Source organism: Pyrus communis, chromosome 13 (assembly GCF_041283825.1).
Source record: "Pyrus communis isolate YQ-2024b chromosome 13, ASM4128382v1, whole genome shotgun sequence".
Classification (NCBI taxonomy): Eukaryota; Viridiplantae; Streptophyta; class Magnoliopsida; order Rosales; family Rosaceae; genus Pyrus; species Pyrus communis.
In genome coordinates this window covers 9,145,797-9,164,248 of record NC_142577.1, presented here as the reverse complement: position 1 = coordinate 9,164,248, position 18,452 = coordinate 9,145,797, and the positions used below count along the sequence as shown (strand labels likewise).

General features: G+C 38.3%; 1 pseudogene; it reads right to left on the bottom strand.

The window, feature by feature from the left end:
- Positions 1-7,280: 7,280 nt before the first annotated feature.
- LOC148691724 (uncharacterized) lies at positions 7,281-7,955 on the bottom strand (annotated as a pseudogene).
- Positions 7,956-18,452: the final 10,497 nt, after the last annotated feature.

Here is an 18,452-nt window from a genome sequence, read left to right as displayed (position 1 = left end):
ACGAGCTCCCTTGTGAAACAAAATGTCGTCTACAGGAACTAACATGGGTGTTTTCCCTTTCTTGGTGCGAGTCCCCCCTTTCTTGCTCACTTTCTCTACTAAACAAGAAAAATCAAAGTAAAGAATGCAACTTGGTAAAAGAAAGAGGGGGCAAAATGAAAGATACAACTTACTTGCTCGTCTCTGACACTCCGACACTAGGGGTTGGAAACCGTACTTTCCAAACAAAGGTCGTAGCTTGCCCAAATGTTTATCTTCCTTAGGCACCCTTAACATCTTCTCTACATCAGCCAGCTCCCGTTCGAACAATTTGATGTTGCCTCGAGGCACTGCATGAAGGAAAATGTTAGACGCAAGAAGAAACTACAACAAATAGCAAACCATGCGAACAATGGATACATTACAACCTACAGTCTGGAAGTGAGTGAGAACACATCACTCAGGCGTGACACCCCTAACATGCTCCCAATCATTATAAAGAAAGCACTGATGTGAAATATTCTAACACTCAAATTAAAACCCTATGATTGTAATATATGAAAGTAGGGATTGTTTTAGGCCGAGGATTAGAAGGGATGCTAATCAACACAATTAAGACTCAAAAACACTAAACTAGACTCTATAGACTCTAAACTAACTTAAAACACTCAAAATAGCAACAAACACTCAAAAAGACTCAATTTTAGACCTAACAAGTGTTTTGGACGAAAATAAACCTTAACTTGACTCAAAAGACTCAAAGAAAACAGATTTTGACTCAAATAACAAGACTAAATGAAAGGGGGATTGTTTTTGACGAATTTAAAACTTAAAAGAAAAACTTTGTAGAAAACACTTTGTAAAAACGAAATTAGGTGAATTAAATGGGTGAAAGGCTAGTTAGAGGGTCCTTCTCCACACATGATATATGCATATAAACCAATTTCCAGTTATTTTTCCTTTAGACTATGATTGACAATGCCCCAAGTTAGTTGCATCGCACAACTAACCATCAGATTTTCCTTATTTCATTGAATTAGATGGAATACGCATCTAAACCAAATTATCTTTCTCAAGTTCCCTATATGAAACGCATATTAAAGATACATATCAAAAGTCATTAAGTTTTGTGAAAATCATAAGCATTGACAAGGCATTCATCACTATGAAACGCATGAGACTCATACCAAGGATTTACTTAACACGATTGTGACTAGCAACCTCCACTACTTGTGCATATAAGTGAATAACTATTACGTGAGACCCCCTTATACTCTAGCATCAAATTCATGCATGCAAATTAAGTGTCGACCCCCAACCCACATACATAAACAAGTTTTAATAACTTAGATAAGCAAATCACATTCATGCCTTAAAAAACAATAACCGGATGGAATCAATTCATATAAAACATATAATCATGGCTTCGAATTCACCTCCAACTAAAAACAAATTAGTTCCACATGTTAGCAAAACAAAGATAATTAAACTTAAACATTAAAAACAAAGATAGAATACACCTAGAAACACTCCAGGTGGCTCCTCCTTCCTTCCTTGCTGCCAACAATGGGGATTTGTGTAAATTTAGGCTCTTGAGGTGTGGTAGATGGTGTGGTGTGAATGGTGTGGTGTGAATTTGTGGTAGAGGGTGGTGGTTTTTGAGTGTTGTGGCATCATGTATTTATAGGGTAAAGGGGAGGCACGAAATTGGGCTGAAAATGAGAGGAATTAGGACTCCAAATCACCAAAGAACAAGGACACTTTCAATCAGATTCGAAGGAGGACAAGGAATAGTCCTTGTGGCAGATTCTAGAACTTCTAGAAGGGTTACATGTGGCATAAACTTAATGCACGAAAATAGGGCTTCTAAAACTTGATATTTAGGTGATTTAATGTGAAAAGGAGTCCTCTTTGAAGTTGGAATTAAGGTAGGAAAAGATTAGGATAGGATAAGATAAGGTTGGATAAGGTTTGGATAAGATAAGGAAATTTGGATAATATTCCTTCTTTGTAGCTGATTCCTTATCTTCAAAGTCTTCAATTTAATTCTTCTAGATCTTGATCACATTCCTAGCCTCTTTTGATCTTCAAATTCGTCCATCCACCTTGCTTCATGCATGTGCAATCCATTCCAAGCCCAAAACTGCTCTAAAATGCTCTAAATTGTACTTTCTTGCCAACTTTGTCAATTGAACCTAAAAACACACGAAAATAGCTTAAAACACTCTAATAAGTAGAAATTAGCTATGTAAATGCAAGAAAACAAGCTAACTAAGTCGCATAAATATGCTCCTATCAAGCACCAACGATTTTTCCAAGTGCAGTACGCCTTTTTCTTACCAAAGACAATACGCTCTCTCTTACTTCAACATGCACACTCGGCAAACCCAGGGCATGCTTTCACAGGGTGCATCTTATAACAGTAGCGCCACTGATGGAAAGAAGGCTCACCTAACCCACATTCCATCCAAATAATATAAAACTCGATGAAGGTATCCCAAAACCCAGGATTGAGTTGCCCAGGCGCATATCCAATGAAAGATAGCATCCGTTGCAACCAAGGGTGCAAAGGCAACTTCACCCCTAAGGTCAATAATATTTGGGTATAGAACATAACATGACCCTTGGGCGGTTCAGAGGGCAATTCTTCATCATGTACCAAACACATTCCTACACTGCGGGGGATACTACATGACTGCCTTAGGGCCTCAAGTTGTTTTTAGCTATCTAACAAGTTTTTCTCTAAATGGTCCGCTGTGAACTCAGAGCAAAATATGGGTATGGCGTCAAAAACAACCCCCTCACCCACTGACATGAAGGAGGAAAAACCAATATTGGCAAAGGTTCGACAATTGCGAAGATCATCCAATGTTTCTTTTGTACAAGACTCCAACAAAGGCCCTGAAGACTCCAACATTGCAAGCTCAAACCTAGAGCTAGAGCTAGGGGAGCCCTCATCACTAGGACTTCCAGACTCTGACGTCTACAGCAAACAGAAACAAACTCTATCACTACATGAAAGATTGAAACATAAGGAAGTTCCTAGGGCATGAAGAAAAGCTCAACCAGTTCATCATGTTCTCAACCAAATACATGAACACTCAAACAATTCAACAAGAATGAACGCATGCGATCTAGTGGAGAAAACTACCAACCTGAAGATGGTGCAAAGCAATGCTCGAATCCCTCTCAACTAGAGAACACTCTGCCTTCAAAGATTACTACAAAATGAGTAAGTGAAGGCTAAAGAGTGGAAACTTATCCTTCTTATATAAGTTCAACAGGATCAAAGAAATTCAAAATTCAAATTCAAACCATGAGAAAGCCCTACATGGAAAGTCTTGGGATTTTCAAACTTCAAATTTTCAGTTCCCCCACTCCAAAAAAAAAAATAAAAAAAAAAAACTACAATTCTCCCACAAAAGCTTCACCTACAAAAGTTCCCTCACATCAACTTCATCAATGGAAGACAACTACAATTCTCAAAAGCTTCACACACTCTTGATCAAGATAGAGTGAAGCAAAATCAATTTATGGTGCCCAACAAAAGCTTCACCTACAAAAGTTCCCTCACATCTACTTCATCAATGGAAGACAACTACAATTCTCAAAAGCTTCACACACTCTTGATCAAGATAGTGTGAAGCAATATCAATTTATGGTGCCCAACAAAAGCTTCACCTACAAAGCTTCAACAACAAAGTTTCAACATCAAACAAAGCTTCATCAATGGAGAGCAACTACAATTCTCAAAAGCTTCACACACTCTTGATCAAGATAGTGTGAAGTAAAATCAATTTATGGTGCCCAACAAAAGCTTCACCTACAAAAGTTCCTTCACATCAACTTCATCAATGGAAGACAACTACAATTCTCAAAAGCTTCACACACTCTTGATCAAGATAGTGTGAAGCAAAATCAATTTATGGTGCCCAACAAAAGCTTCACCTACAAAGCTTCAACAACAAAGTTTCAACATCAAACAAAGCTTCATCAATGGAGAGCAACTACAATTCTCAAAAGCTTCACACACTCTTGATCAAGATAGTGTGAAGCAAAATCAATTTATGGTGACCAACACAAAGCTTCAACACAAAAGCTTCACCTACAAAGCTTCAACATCAAACAAAGTTTCATCAATGGAGACCAACTACAATTCTCAAAAGCTTCACACACTCTTGATCAAGATAGTGTGAAGCAAAATCAATTTATGGTGCCCAACAAAAGCTTCACCTACAAAGTTTAAACACAAAAGCTTCACCTACAAAGCTTCAATACAAAAGCTTCAACACAAAAGCTTCACCTACAAAGCTTCAATACAAAAGCTTCACCAACAAAGCTTCAACATGAAAGCTTCACCTATTAAAAAACAAATACTTTCGAAAATTCAAAACAAAAAAAAAAACAAAAAAAACAAAAAATAAAGAAAGAAAGAAAGAAAGGAGCCTAGCAACTCTATCACTACATGAAGGAGGAGGAGTTTTGGGCAACCACTTAGAAAGGAAAATGGTGAAGGAGGAGTTTTGGGCAACCCCTTCTTTGGGCCTAACAACTTTCATACCAAATATATATGAAGGAGGAGTTTTGGGCAACCACTTAGAAAGGAAAATGGTGAAGTTTTGTTTGGAAAATTGGCTATTAGCAAGACACCTCCTTCGTCAACTCCCTCGACCGGAGACTTGGGGGACTCCTATCATATGCTACTACACCATGGTACTCGGAAGGTTCACGCTTACTCAGTGACTTGGATTTTTCAAGTTCCCAACCAAGAAGTTTTCCTCACTCGAGGAAATTAAGGGAGCATTATTTCAACCTACAGGTGATGCGAACTAAGTAAGCACACAAATTAAAACCCTCTTGTGACAATTGTAGTATATGAATAAGTAGGGATCGTTCTTAACCGGGGATTAGGAGGGATTGCAAAATCACTTGGAAACTGACTCAAAAACGTAAACTAAAGTTTGAAACACTAAACTAGACTCAAAGAATGCAAAACTAAACAATAAAAACACTAAAACAAATCAAAAGACTCAAAACAGCCCCAAAACACTCAAAACTGCCTTAAAAACACTTTCTGGGCAGTTTTGAGCACTTTGGTGAATTTGGACGAATTGGTGTAACAACTTGAATCAAAACACTTATAAACACAAACTAAGATACTTTCTAACTAATTTGGACACTAAAGTAAAGGGGGATTGAGTTTTTGACGAAAATAAATTAAATGCACAGATTGTAGTTTAAAGGCAGATTGTAATGAATTGGATGAAATATGGAATGAATGCTAGCTAGAAGGTTCTTCTCCACACATGTTACACTTGCATACACTTTGATTTTCAGTTGGTCTTTCGATGAATTATGGAACTCGACACTCCAAGTTAATTAGGTCCGCTTAAATTAACCTTCAAATTTCCCTAGAATCATTGAATTGGATGAATATGCATCGCAAACAAATTATTCCTAACAAGTTCTCTATATGAACAGCATGATAAAGATACAAGTTAGAATCATTACGTTCTTTGGAAATTATAAGCATCGACAAGGCATTTGTAACTATGAAAAGCATGATACTCTTGCCAGGAATTCAATTAACGCGATTGTTTATAAGCAACCTCCACTACTTGTGAATATAAGTTCATAACTATTAGGTGAAACTCACTTATATTCTAGCGTCAAATTCATGCATGAACATTAAGCGTGCACTCTCAATAAACATACACAAACAAGTTATCAATCAAACAGCTAAATGAATTGAATCCAACATTCATGAAATTCCAACCAAAAGTAATCAATTCATATTGCAAGCATAAACATGGTTTCGAATCACCCCCTAGCTAACTAGGGGGATTTAGCCTCTCATGTTCACAAAAAGAGAATTACAAATGAATTTAAACATAAAGCACAAAGGATTGATTACACCTAGAACGCCCAACGAATCCACGTGAATTGGTGCGCGTCGAAGCTCCTCTTTCCTCTTCTCCTTTCTGCGGCAGATTGGTTAAATGGTGTTTTTGGGTGATTTTCTGGTTTAGGGTTGGAGTTATGGTGATAAGGTGGTGCGGCAAGGTGGTATGAAGGTGTGGAATGGTGTAGGATGGTGGCTGCAATGGTGGGAAGGCTGCGGACAGGTTGTAAAATGGGTGGAATGGGTGGTTTTTGGGTTATGGTGGCTGCGGCTTGTAGAGAGAATGGGGTTATGGAGGCTACGGCTGATGAGTGTATGGGAGAATTAGGGTGAATGTGTAGAATTAATGGGAATTAGGTGCGGCTAGGGTGAAATATGTGTATGTTGGTGGCTGAAAATTATGAATGAGTGGATGAGATTCTAGGGTGAATTAAAGGGTGTGGCTGAGATGGATTTAGAAAGCTTAGGGTGAAATATGGATGGGGATTTGCGGCTGCAAAGGAGTTAGGTTAAATGGCTGAATCAATATGGAATGAGAGGTGCGGCTGCAAGATTAAAGAATGAATAATAGAGCATAAAGGGTGCGGCTAGGGTTATAAAATATGTAAGGTTTCAGAAAATAAATCCTAATTTATTTTGGTTAATTAAAATTAAGTTAAAAGCTTCTAGAACTAGGAAATAAAATCAGAAAATAAAAGGGATGGCTGCAAGGTAATTAGGGTGATTAGGGTTTAGGGTTTAATGCATGGATTTGGGCCTAAAATGCCCCCCCTTGCACGGCAAGGGAAAGGACTTGGGCTAAAGCCCACGGCATTGGGTGTTAAGGGCCCTAGGGCCTTCGTTTTGTGTCCTAAGGCGCCTACAAGGACTTCAAAGTGGCTAGAAAATGCGGACGTTTAAGATTAGGAAAGGTTACCAAAACGGGAAACTTAGGGTCAACTTTCCTAAAATAGGAAGCCTTGTTTGAGTAGGATTCTTCGTTTTGGTAAGAATTCATCGTTGGCGTAGGAATTCGTCGTTTCTTCAAGTCTTCAACTCATTCATTCCTCTTTCGCTCCAAAAGACTCCAATTTGCATCTTCTTGCACACTTTGGCCTTATAATTTGAAAATACACAAAAGTGGCCTTAAACACTGAAATAGATAAGTAAACACAACATAAATGCACGAGAACAAGCTAATTAAGTCGCATGAATATGCTCCTATCAACAGGATCCACCCACGAAGTTTCAACGTGCAAACTTCAACAAAAGAAAAAATTCAAAGAACTTAGTGAAGGATGCCTCAGTGTATTTAACACAACACGTTGAATGAAGTAAAGCTTATTTATTGATATCATCGATAAATTACAAATACATGCATACACATGAATCAAAACAAACAAACAAACAAGAGGGGGCTTCACAAAGGTTGCTCAGGAGAAGTCTCAGCACTCGGCAAAGCCTCAGAAATAGAAGGCACTGGAGGATGGTCATTTGGAGCCTCAGTACTGGGCAGAACCCCAGAAAGAGGAGGCACCAGAGGTTGATCATTTGGAGCTTCAGTACGTGGTACAACCTCAGAAGATGAAGGCAATAAATGTCTTTCGAACAAACTCATGAACCTCTAATGATCACTTAAAATCTGACCCTCGGATTCTTGTAACTAGTCAAGCTTTCTCTTCATGTTTGTAGCATAGATATGTGCGAGCATGTGCAACTGTTTATTCTTGTGCTTAAGCCTTCTGATCTCCTATTTGAGACTTATCACTTGAGCTGCTAACGATTCAACTTGGCGGGTTCGAGCAAATAGGCATTGGGCCATATTAGACACTGAACCCGCACATTGAACATTGAGAGCAAGAGAATCCTTAATAGCCAACTCATCGGACTGTTTGGAAAGTAGTCTGTTGTCTTTGGGAGTGAGAAGATTCTTGGCCACCACCGCAGCGATTATGTCATTCTTCATCACAGAATCACCGATTGTAAGGGAACCAGTAGAAGATAAGAAGGATGGGCACCATATGTTATCTTGAGGAGACATGGCTACCTCTTCCACAACATTCAAGTCCAAATGATGGTTGGACGGGCCAGACATTTTCAGAAAGGATGAAGAAAAAATGAGGTATAGTAAATCTCAGAAGTAAGAAAATAAGTGAAGAATTCCTACAAGCAATAACTTTCTGAACGTACTCCTTGAACTTAATTGGTGCCCTTATAAAAGAAAGAGCCAGATCTTCAACAGGGCTGCTTGTTCAAAAATCGAAGAGGCACCAATCTCCGAATTTCGAGAAGCGGATTTCCTGAGTTAAAATTTATTAGCAATCTTCACACGCGACATTAGTTCCTCGGATACCAAGGACAACTTTGCCAAAGAACTTTGACAAAGTTAAGACATGTAAATTTTGAAGGTCCAACTACCCTACTATTACCCACAAGGATAAAGGAACAACACCACTACTTGATAACTGGAAAATCCTTATGTGTGTCAACCTCCGTGCTCCGTGGCAAAAGCAGACTTGCAAAAATGCCCAACCTTTCTTCACATCCAAGAAACACTCCCAACAAGATTGCTTGCCCAGAAATAGAAGAGGCACCGCTCTCCGAATCTCGAGAACCATATCCCCAACAAGATTGCCTGCTCAGAAATCGAAGAGGCACCGTTCCCTGAACTTCGAGAGTTAGATTTCCTTGGATAAAATTTGACCATAATCCTCACATGCAACATCAGCTTTCTGGATACCACAGACCATTTTTTCAAAGTGCTCTGACAAAGTTAAAACACGTGAACCTTGCAGCGACCACTACATTGCTCTGACAGAGAAGGGTAAAGGAACATCATTACTACTCGCTGTTGGGACAATTCCTATATATATCGACCTCCATCCTCCACAGCCAGGCAGACTTGCCAAAAAAAATGCTCAACCCTTCCTCACATCTGAAATGGCACTCCCAATCTAGCTTGTCAAAATACTCCGTTTTCTTCCCCCTCGATAATACCTCTACCAACCAACCACATCAAAGCAAGAATCTCATATCATCAGGGTTGAAAACAAGAGTATCCCATATCATGCTTCTTCCTTGTCTTTTCCCTTGCCCTTGCTCTTACCTGCAAGACAAGGAGAAAGAGAGCAATCAACCAGCGTTTGGAATCAAGCTTCCAGTCAGGAACTGACTGCCTGGAACCCCTTGCCTGATTACTTATCTAGCATTGCTCTCGAGTATTCATCTTCAACATCTTGTGCTTCTAGAGAAGATACCATATCTGCTCGGGGAACAGATAGGGCAAGTGAAAAGGATACAAAGAAGCATGTGGAGAGAAGTGCAACAGAACACGTGCTAATTCATCTACTATTTTGTCAAAAGCAAGAGTATCCCATATCATGCTTTTTCCCTGTCTTTTCTTTTGCCCTTGCTCTTACTTGCAAGACAAGGAGAAAGAAAGCAATCAGTTGGAACCTGAAATCACACTTCCGATCTAGAATTGATTGCTCGAACCTTTGCCTTGGTGCTTACCTTACATTACTCTCGAGTACTCATCGTCGTTGAGAAGTAATGTTCTGAAAGACCATTTAAATGCAAAGGTTGCATTCCACTCCTACATCGGGGGGCATATACTACAAGAGATTGAAACAGAAGGTTCAACGATGAGCTGGAACAGATCACTACAGCACGACGCCCTTCTTGTAGAATTGTACAATCTAGACGAAGGAGTCTAAGTCAAATCCAAGCTCATCATCGTTGCTCTAATTAAAGAGATCAATAAGCTTCAACAGCCTTTTGCTAGCACCGCCACCGAAGAACAAAGCCTCACCATATCACATCCATTACTTTGTCAAACAACAGAAGTATCCCATATCATCAGGATCGAACATACTCCATATTTGACGGACTTGTTTTGACCCTCAAATTCTGGAGTCAGCTCGCTTCTTTGGAGGAAACCAGAAAACCCTCCAGCCTAGTTCAAGAATACACATGTGGAAAGTCAACAAGTACAATAAAGCACGTGCCGATTCATCCGTTACTTCTCCAAAAATAAGAGTATCTCATATCATATCTTCTCCCTGTCCTTTTCTTTATCCTTAGTGCTGAATGAGAAATAAGAAGAAGGAGAATGATCAGCCAAAACCCGAGATCAAGCTTCCGATCTAAGGCCGATTGCTTGGAATTTTGATTGCTTACCTTGTCTGTCACCTCTTTCGGCAGATCTCCTCGCTCAAAAACTTGGGGGACTCCTACTATAGGGTTTGTATCGCACTTGACCAAGCTCGAAACTACAAGTAAGTTTCAAATGAAAATGATACATTACCTTGTGCATCAATATCAACTAAAGATACCATTCTTGGATGGAGGAAAAGTATTTCCAAAGAAAAGGCCACATCTACCTATGGGGCAGAGGTAAGTGAAAATGTTATCACGCTTCGGTACTTAGAAGTTTCACGATTACTCAATGGCTTGGATCTTGCAAGTCCCCAACCGAGGAGCTTTCTTCACTCAGGAACTTAGGGGAGCACTGTTTGTACCATACTTGACCAATCCCGAAACTACTGAGCACCAGTCAACAGTATACCGTCAAGGATCCACAAGAGTTTCCCTCCAACCAAGAGGTCAATCACAACACGACATGTGTCGATATCAGAGACCAATCACAGCGCAACACGTGTCGATATCAGAGGCCAATCACAACACGACACGTGTCAATGTCAGAACAAAGCTAGAAACTCTCTTCTATAAAAGGGGATCATTCTCCCACAATAATTCCTAATGTCATTTGTACTAAACTATTCACTAGAAATCACTAAAAGAGAGCTTGAACTTATGTATTTGTGTAAACTCTTCACAACTAATGAGAACTCCTCTACTCCGTGAACGTAGCCAATCTGGGTGAACCACGTACATCTTGTATTGTTTGCTTCCCTGTCTCTATTCATTTACATACTTATCCACACTAATGACCAGAGCAATCTAGCGAAGGCCACAAACTTGACACTTTCTGTTGTACCAAAGTCCTTGCCAATTTTGTGAATCAACACGTTTCATCACTATAGTTCCAAATACTAGAACTCATGTCCGCTTCATTCAAAGCATAAAATTGACTGCATAACATATAACAAGATGAAGTTGTTTAGTTTAAACCAGAGCCAAAAAGCCTTACCCCTTGCATATGTATTGTAGGTTTAACCCCTTTGAGCCTTAGTTAGCCTATTTTCTTTGTTAGCCACATTATCCTTACCTAGCCTAGAATAGGACTATCCATACCCTTGTTCTTAAAGAATAGTGGAGCAAGACTTAGAGGTAATTCCTTTTGATCTAAAAATTGCAGAAAAACAAGTGTAGGGGAAGGTGTTTCGTTGGAAATCTATGAAGATGTATGATTTGTGTGGCAAAGAAAGAAAAGGGCACGGGCACAGAAAAGAAAAAAAAAACGTGAAAAAGAAAGAGAAAAGAAAGAAACAGAGTTGAAAATAAGTGAGAATGAACTCACAAGTGTTGATTATTGAAGAAAGGGTCCAAAAGTTTGAATCTGGCCCTAAGTGATGTGTGAATCTTCCTTTCATGTTTAAAGTTGGTTTCTGCATTCAAAACTGAATTCTAAGTGTTTATTTCATTACTTTGCTTACTATTGCTTTAAGAACTTTTGTTTATCCTTACCTTTCTTTGTTAGCCAATACCTTAGCCCTGTTACAACCCTTAGACTTCGATCTTGATTGTTATGTGTTTCAATATGTGGAGTTTAAAATTGGTTTGAGCATTTGGTATCCCTGGTTCTCGCGTCTAAGTAGTGGCATTCCATTCATGAGATCATATACATGTTAATAATTCCAGAAATTGCCTTCTTTGATTATAACATATGTGAGTATTAGTCTACATGTTTACATCAATCTTCTCACATATATCTAGTGTAGGGAGTGTAGTCAGAAAATCTGTGTGAAAATAGAGAGTATGTTACTACATTCAAAATGTTGTTTTAATTGATTAAATGTGAGCTATTGAGTGGCAACTATGATTAAATATGTGCTTCAGGGTAGGGATAACTAAAATCTATGTAAGGGGTGATCTTTAATATGTCATGTTGCATTAGAAATTCTTGAGGAAATTGTTGGAAGGTCTAGATTGTGTTTTGTTTATTTTGTTTGTTTTGTTTTGCTCGAGGACTAGCAAAAGCTAAGTGGGGGGGGGGGAATTTGATAGGAGCATATTTATGCCACTTAGCTATGTTGTTTCTTTGCATTTAGTAAGCTAATTACTACTTATTATAGTGTTTTAAGCTATTTTCGTGTGTTTGTAGGTCCTAATGGCAAAGAAGGCAAGAAAGTGCATTTTGGAGCCATTTGGAGCAGTTTTGGGCATGGATTGAATAGCGTAACTATGGAGCAAGGTGGATGGACGAAATTGAAGTCAAGAGAGGTTAGGAACATGCTACAAATCTAGAGAAACAAGTTCAAATACAAAGAAGATAAGGAAAGAGCAAGAAATAAGGAACATTATCCAACCTTATCTTATCCTATCCTAACCAACCTTATCCTTTCCAAAATCTAGCATTATCGTATCTTATCTTATCCAAATCAGTTTGTGCCTTAATTTTAGCTATTTAGAAGGGGTTAGTTATACATTTAAATACATAACTCAGATTCTAGAAGCCTTATCCCTAAGGTGCCGCACCTATTCTTTTGTAGAAACCCCAACCTATGCCGTGTATTCCATATCCCTTTTCCCCTTGGTTTCTGGTTGTTTTAAACCCATTCCACTTGGGTTTTGGTTGCACAATTCTATTCCTATTCAGCTTATGCCTTGCCTTATCCTTGTTATTCAAGGCTTTGCCGTGAAACCTAGCCTATAAATACAAGCCTTTGCCGCAGGTTTCAATCATCCATTCACTCATTCATTCATTCATACATTCAGCCATCAAACACCATATGGTTTTCAATTATGATGAATACGTGGAACTAATTTCTTTTTACTTAGAGGTGAATCTGAAGCCATGATTATATGTCTTATATGAATTGATTACATCCAGTTATTGTTTCTTGAGTCTTGAATGTGATTTGCTTATCTAAGTTATCAAAACTTGTTTATGTGTGTTGGTTAAGGGTCGACACTCAATTTGCATGCATGAATTTGATGCTAGAGTATAAGAGAGTTTCACGTAATAGTTATTCACTTATATTCATAAGTAGTGGAGGTTGCTAGTCACAATCGTGTTAAGTGAATCCTTGGTATGAGTCTCATGCGTTTCATAGTGATGAATGCCTTGTCAATGCTTATGATTTTCACAAAAATTAATAACTTTTGATATGTATCTTTATTATGCGTTTCATATAGAGAACTTGAGAAAGATAATTTGATTGTAATGTGTATTCATTCAATTCAATGAAATAAGGAAAATCTGATGGTTAGTTGTGCGATGCAACTAACTTGGGGTGTTGTCATTCATAGTCTAAAGGAATAATAACTGGAAATTGGTTTGTATGCATATATCATGTGTGGAGAAGGACCCTTTAACTAGCCTTTTACCCATTTAAATTCACCAAATTCGTTTCTACAAAGTGTTTTATGCAAAGTTTCTGTTTTAAGTTTTAAATTCGTCAAAAACAATCCCCTATCATTTAGTCTTGTTATTTGAGTCAAAATCTGTCTTCTTTTGGTCTTTTGAGTCAAGTTAAGTTTTATTTTCGTCAAAATCACTTATTAGGTCTAAAATTGAGTCTTTTTTATTGTTTGTTGTTGTTTTGAGTGTTTTAAGTTAGTTTTGAGTCTATAGAGTCTAGTGAAGTGTTTTTGAGTTTTATTTGTGTTGATCAGCATCCCTAGTTAATCCCTGGTCTAGAACAATCCCTACTTGCATATATACTACAATTGTCAACAATAGGGTTTAATTTGTGTGTCAAGTTAATTTTCACATCAGACTCACATTCAAACAAACAAACAACACAAACCAACAAACACAACTATCATGGCAAAGTAAAAGCAATAAAGAGAAAGGTTTAGGAACGCAAATCTGGTTGTGGATTGTTGGATTGCCTAAGTCTTCTTTATTGGAATGCATGGGTTGCCTCCCAAGAAACGCTTGCTTTAACGTCTTTCAGCCGGACGATACCTCTTCTTAAACTCTATTAGGGCCCACGGCATGGAGGGTATATCCTCCACAATCTGCCCTTCAACATTCTCATAATATGGCTTCAAACGATGCCCATTCACCTTGAATTCTTGGCCAATCCTTAAGCTTTGGATTTGGACTGCACCATATGGAAAAACATTAGTAATAACAAAAAGGACGAATCCACTTAGAACGTAACTTACCGGGAAACAAACGAAGGCGGGAATTGAAAAGTAACACTTTCTGCCCTATGGAGAATGTTTTGGTACGAATCATCTTGTCATGGAATGTCTTTGTCTTCTCCTTATAAATGCGAGCATTCTCATAAGCTTCAAGCCTATTCTCTTCAAGTTCATTCAATTGGAGCTTCCTATGAATTCTAGCCGCATCTATGTCCATGTTGAATGTTTTGACAACCCAATGCACCTTGTGTTCTAATTCCACGAGAAGATGGCATGGTTTGCCATAGATAAGCCGAAATGGGGACATCCCAATGGGTGTTTTGTAGGCCATACGATATGCCCACAATGCATCCTCCAAATGCAAGCTCCAATCCTTTCTTGTTGGCCCAACGGTCTTCTCCAAAATCTGCTTGATTTCTCTATTGGAAACCTCGGCTTGGCCATTTTTTTGAGGGTGATAAGATGTTGAAACCTTATGTGTGATATTATATTTCTTGAGCAGCGCCTCAATGGTGCGATTACCAAAATGAGACCCTCCATTGATGCGAAAATAGTTAAGCACACAAATTAACCCTCTTGTTGTCAAATTGTAGTAAGGATGCAAGTAGGGATCGTTCTAGACCAGGGATTAGGAGGGCTTGCTAAAACCTCTAAACTGACTCAAAAACATAAAAACAAGGTTAAAAACGTTCACAAAGACTCAAAGGACTCAAAACAAGTTCAAAAGACTCAAAACTGCCTAAAAACACTAACTAGGCAGTTTCTGACCTTAAACCCAATTTTGGACGAATTTAAGATTATGGCTTGATTCAAAACATTTTAAAACATAAACTAAACAGATTCTAAGCACTAAAGAACAAGAAAGTAAAGGGGGGTTTTGATTTGACGAAAATTGAAATAACAAAACAAGTTAATAAACTAGGCAGAATTGTAAAACGAATTCCTTGAAAACAAGATAATGGATGGATTAGTTAGAGGTCCATTCTCCACACAAGACACATTTGTATATGAATCGATTCTCCAATTGCTTTTCATTAACTATGATGCTCAACACCCCAAGTTAACCGTGATGCACTAATTAACTCTCAAATTTTCCTTATGTTATTGAATTGGATGATGCATGCGACAATTCAAATCATTCTCCAATGGTTCTCAACATGAATGCATAGAAGAGATACAATGAGAGATCATTATGCTCTATGAAAATTATAAGTGTTGACGAGGCAATTGTAACTATGAATGCATGATACTCTTGCCAAGAATTCAATTAACGCGGTTGTGACTAGCAACCTTCACTACTCATGTTTATAAACTTGTGACGATTAGGTGAAACTCGTTTATAAACTAGCATCGAGTTTATGCATGAAGACTAAGTATGCATCCCTAATCAACATACAAAAACAAGTTTTTAATAAACAGATAATTGAATTGCAATCACAACTTAACAAATCACAATTGGAAGAAATCAATTCATATTTCAAACATGTTCATGGCTTCGAACTTTCCCCTAACTAATTAGGGGTTTAGCCACTCATGATTACAACAAACTTAGAGAGTAATAACAAAGTAAACATTGAAAACAAGAATCGAAGTACACCTAAAAATTCCAACAACTCAATCTTGAATTGTATGAACGTTTAAGCCTCTTCTCCTCTAGTTGCTGCGGCACAAGGGGTTTTGGTGAGTTTTGGGGGTTATGGATGATGTAGAATGATGTGTTTAGGGTAGGGATGGATGTAGGGGAAGGCAAGGAGTGTTTTTGGGCAGAAAATATGAAGAATGGTGAAGTATGGCTGTGTTAGAGAGAGGGAATGAATTTCTGGCGTGAATGAATGTGTATGAGAGGTGGTGATCTGATCTAGGGGTTAATATGAGTATATATAGGCACTTAGACCCCTAGGGTAATCAGATATGGACTTGAATTAATTAATGGGAGAGCATGGGAGGGACAGCTAGGGTGAATGATTAAAGGGTGCTGCTAGGTTGGAAAGGTGTGTGGATTGGCTGGAATGAATGGAGTAATGCACGGCAAGGGTGAATGGGTTATGGGATGCACGGTTTTGGGAGAGAATGGGAGTGCATGTGGCTGATTTGTGGTGCAATGATGAAAGGCAAAGTTGATAGGAGCATATTTAGGCGACTTACTTAGGTTGTTTTCGTGCATCTATGTTGTTAATTCATAGTTGTTTTAGTAGTTTAAGCCATTTTCGTGTGTTTTTAGGTTCATATGGCTAAGGGAGCAAAAAGATGCATTTTGGAGCATTTTGGAGCAAAATTGGGCTTGGAATGGATAGCATATGATTGGAGCCAAAGTGTTGGACGAATTTGAAGGCCTTGTATTCACTTTGGACATAAAACAAAGGGCCTAGCCCATTCTCTCTTAAACCAAACCCAAGGCCATGCATTTCCTTCCAATTCCAAAACCCACAATCACTTCAAAAGCCATGCAAATCCATATTCAACACCCTAAACTACAACCATGCATCATTACACCACCTTCTCCATCTTTATTCCACATGCATTTCCATCCCTCTCCAACCATTCCCCACTCCATTCACACACACATGCACTTATTCTTTCATCATTGCACCACCAATTCAACACATGCATTCACACACCAACAACACCACCCATGCCGTGCATCCCCTTCCATTTTCTGGTTGTCCAATTCATCATTTCAGCCACATATCCACCCACATGCACCCTTTAATCATTCAACCATAAAGCCACATGCAATCTCATTATCCACCACACATTGCACATGCTTTCACAAGCTTTAACCAACAACAAAACCACCACACAACCTGCCATCATTCACAAAGACCCATCCTGAAAATCCTTGCCGTGCACTTCACATTGACATTCCAACATCTTCACATGCCTTTCCAGCTTTTCCTTTCATTTCAAGCTCTCATTCTTCATCATTGCAGCCACCTACATGCATTATTCATTAACCTTTCATCATGTAGCCAGAAAATAAGCAAGAAAACATCAATGCCGTGGCACACATTGACATTCCAACACCTTCACATGCAATTCCAGCTTGCATATGCTTTCCTAGCTGTTTGTTCATCATTAATTAGCCACTTGCATGCTTAAACAAACAGCCATTTACACCTTCATTCTCCTATAAAAGCCCTTGCATTCCCATCATTCATTTCATTCCTCATTTTCATACACAACACACCACAAACACACCATTTCCCAATCTTTGCCGTGGGTTTCTTTCTATCTTCTATCTATTCTCTTCCATTTCCATCCCTCTCCAACCATTCCCCACTCCATTCCACATACACTTAAAGCCCTAAACATCTCCTTAGACCTTGTGCCACAACGAAGAGGAAGAGAAGAGGGCCTAAACGTTCATACAATTCAAGTTTGAGTTGTTGGAATGTTTAGGTGTTTCTTTGATTTCAAGGTTTAATTTCAATTCTCTTTGTTTTGTAAGTATGAGGAACTAAACCCCCCTTAGCTAGGGGGTGATTCGAAATATATGTTTATGCTTGCAATATGATTTGATTACTTCTAATTACGTTTCATAAGTTGTGAATTCAATTTGTTTAACTATTTGATTGATAACCTATTTATGTATGTTTATTGAGAATGAATGCTTAATTTTCATGCATGAATTTGACGCTAGAATATAAGTGAGTTTCACGTAATAGTTATGAACTTATATTCACAAGTAGTGGAGGTTGCTTATAAACAATCGCGTTAAACAAAGTCTTGGCATAAGTTTCATGCAATCATAGTAACAAATGCCTCGTCAACACTTATAGTTTTCATGATGCTTAATGATTCTTGCTTGTATCTCTATTATGCAATTCATGTAGGGAACTTGTGAGGAATGCTTTGGGTTGTCATATGCAATCATCCAATTCATTAACTTAAGGAAAACTTGACGGTTAATTTAAGCGGACCTAATTAACCCGGGGTGTTGAGAATTCATGGTTTATTGAAAAGCAATTAGAAATCGTTTCGTATGCAAGTATAACATGTGTGGCGATGAACCCCTTAGCTAGCTTCCCATCCATTCATTTCCGTCAAATCCATATTTACAATTTGTTTTATTTCCAAGTTTCCATTTTAGTTTAAATTCGTCCAAATCCAATTCCCCCCTATTTCGTTGAAGTCTTAGTCTTAATCTTTCTTATTTTTAGTTTTGCATTCTTTGAGCATTAAATAGTGTTTTATATTGTGTTTTTTCGTTTTTAAGTCAAATCCAAGTGATTAACAATCCCTCCTAATCCCCGGTCCAGAACGATCCCTACTTATACACTTCACTACAATTGACAAAAAGAGGGTTTAATTTGTG